A 2,500-nucleotide genomic window follows, 5' to 3' on the forward strand; every position below is an offset into this window, starting at 1 on the left:
GAGAAGCGGGGCCACTGCCCCCGCTCTTCCCCCTCTCTGGTCTTGGGGACTTAGCCTGTTTGCAAAACCACCCCTTACCGTGTCACTCGCCCAAACACCAGAGAGGCCGAGAAGCGGGGCTACTGCCCGCGTGGTTCCCCCTCTCTGGTCTTGGGGACTTAGCCTGTTTGCAAAACCACCCCTTACCGTGTCACTCGCCCAAACACCAGAGAGGCTGAGAAGCGGGGCCACTGCCCCCGCTCTTCCCCCTCTCTGGTCCTGGGGACTTAACCCAAACACCAGAGAGGCCGAGGAGCGGGGCCCAACTCTACCCGAATTTCAACCCCTTTTTCGGACCCAGAGACCCGGGAGCGGCCCCCTATCTCCAGGCGGCTCTCCACCTCCCTTTTACCCGATTTAGAGCCCCTGCTTCGGCCACACACACCTGGGAGCGGGCCCCTATCTCCAGGCGGCTCTCCACCTCCCTTTTACCCGATTTAGAGCCCCTTCTTCGGCCACACACACCTGCTATCGGCCCCCTACCTCCAGGGGGCCCTCCACTTCACTTTTAACCCAATTTAGAGCACCTGCTTCGGCCACACACACCTGGGAGCGGGCCCCTATCTCCAGGCGGCTCTCCACTTCACTTTTAACCCAATTTAGAGCCCCTGCTTCGGCCACACACACCTGGGAGCGGGCCCCTATCTCCAGGCGGCTCTCCACTTCACTTTTAACCCAATTTAGAGCACCTGCTTCGGCCACACACACCTGGGAGAAGCCCCCTATCTCCTGGCGGCTCTCCACTTCACTTTTAACCCAATTTAGAGCCCCTGCTTCGGCCACACACACCTGCTTTCCGCCCCCTACCTCCAGGCGGCTCTCCACCTCCCTTTTACCCAATTTAGAGCCCCTGCTTCGGCCACACACACCTGCTATCGGCCCCCTACCTCCAGGGGGCCCTCCACCTCACTTTTACCCCAATTTGGAGCCCCTGCCTCGGCCACCCACACACCTGTTAGCTGCCCCCTATCTCCGGCCCCTAACCTCCACCATCCAGGAACCCCAGCACCAGCCGAACCTGCAGACCCACTCTTAAGCACCCCTCCCCGGATACAAGCAGACTACCATCCGCCCAAACTTTCCTGCTCCTGGTATACCAACTCAAACTTTGGTGCCCCTGGTGTACCAACTTAATCTTTGGTGCCCCTGGTACTCCAAATTAAACTTTGTGCTCCTGGTACTCCGCCTGTTTTCGCCCCACAGCCTAAGTGCCGCAGCACTTTGTCATTTTTTTAAACAAAATATTTCTTTCTGCTCCTGGTACTCCCTGGAGCTCCAGGGAGGTAGGGGGGCGCCCTGGAAGCCCTGCCCGAGGCTGTGCGCCTCTTCCCGGGCAGGATTTTCACCCCGAGCCCCTGGTGGCGGTTGGACTTTAACTTTTTTTTTTCTATTTGGATTTGCTCCTGGTACTCCCTGGAGCTCCAGGGATGGTAGGGGGGCGCCCTGCCCGAGGCTGTGCGCCCCTTCCCGGGCAGGGCTTTCACCCCGAGCCCCTGGTGGTGGTTGGACTTTAACTTTTTTTTTTCTATTTGGATTTGCTCCTGGTACTCCCTGGAGCTCCAGGGATGGTAGGGGGGCGCCTTGCCCGAGGCTGTGCGCCTCTTCCCGGGCAGGATTTTCACACCGAGCCCCTGGTGGCGGTTGGACTTTAACTTTTTTTTTTCTATTTGGATTTGCTCCTGGTACTCCCTGGAGCTCCAGGGAGGTAGGGGGGCGCCCTGGAAGCCCTGCCCGAGGCTGTGCGCCTCTTCCCGGGCAGGATTTTCACCCCGAGCCCCTGGTGGCAGTTGGACTTTAACTTTTTTTTTTCTATTTGGATTTGCTCCTGGTACTCCCTGGAGCTCCAGGGATGGTAGGGGGGCGCCCTGCCCGAGGCTGTGCGCCTCTTCCCGGGCAGGATTTTCACCCCGAGCCCCTGGTGGCGGTTGGACTTTAACTTTTTTTTTTCTATTTGGATTTGCTCCTGGTACTCCCTGGAGCTCCAGGGATGGTAGGGGGGCGCCCTGCCCGAGGCTGTGCGCCCCTTCCCGGGCAGGGCTTTCACCCCGAGCCCCTGGTGGTGGTTGGACTTTAACTTTTTTTTTTCTATTTGGATTTGCTCCTGGTACTCCCTGGAGCTCCAGGGATGGTAGGGGGGCGCCCTGCCCGAGGCTGTGCGCCCCTTCCCGGGCAGGGCTTTCACCCCGAGCCCCTGGTGGCGGTTGGACTTTAACTTTTTTTTTTCTATTTGGATTTGCTCCTGGTACTCCCTGGAGCTCCAGGGAGGTAGGGGGGCGCCCTGGAAGCCCTGCACGAGGCTGTGCGCCTCTTCCCGGGCAGGATTTTCACCCCGAGCCCCTGGTGGCAGTTGGACTTTAACTTTTTTTTTTCTATTTGGATTTGCTCCTGGTACTCCCTGGAGCTCCAGGGAGGTAGGGGGGCGCCCTGGAAGCCCTGCCCGAGGCTGTGCGCCTCTTCCCGG

Source organism: Centroberyx gerrardi, chromosome 12 (assembly GCF_048128805.1).
Source record: "Centroberyx gerrardi isolate f3 chromosome 12, fCenGer3.hap1.cur.20231027, whole genome shotgun sequence".
NCBI classification, from domain to species: Eukaryota; Metazoa; Chordata; class Actinopteri; order Beryciformes; family Berycidae; genus Centroberyx; species Centroberyx gerrardi.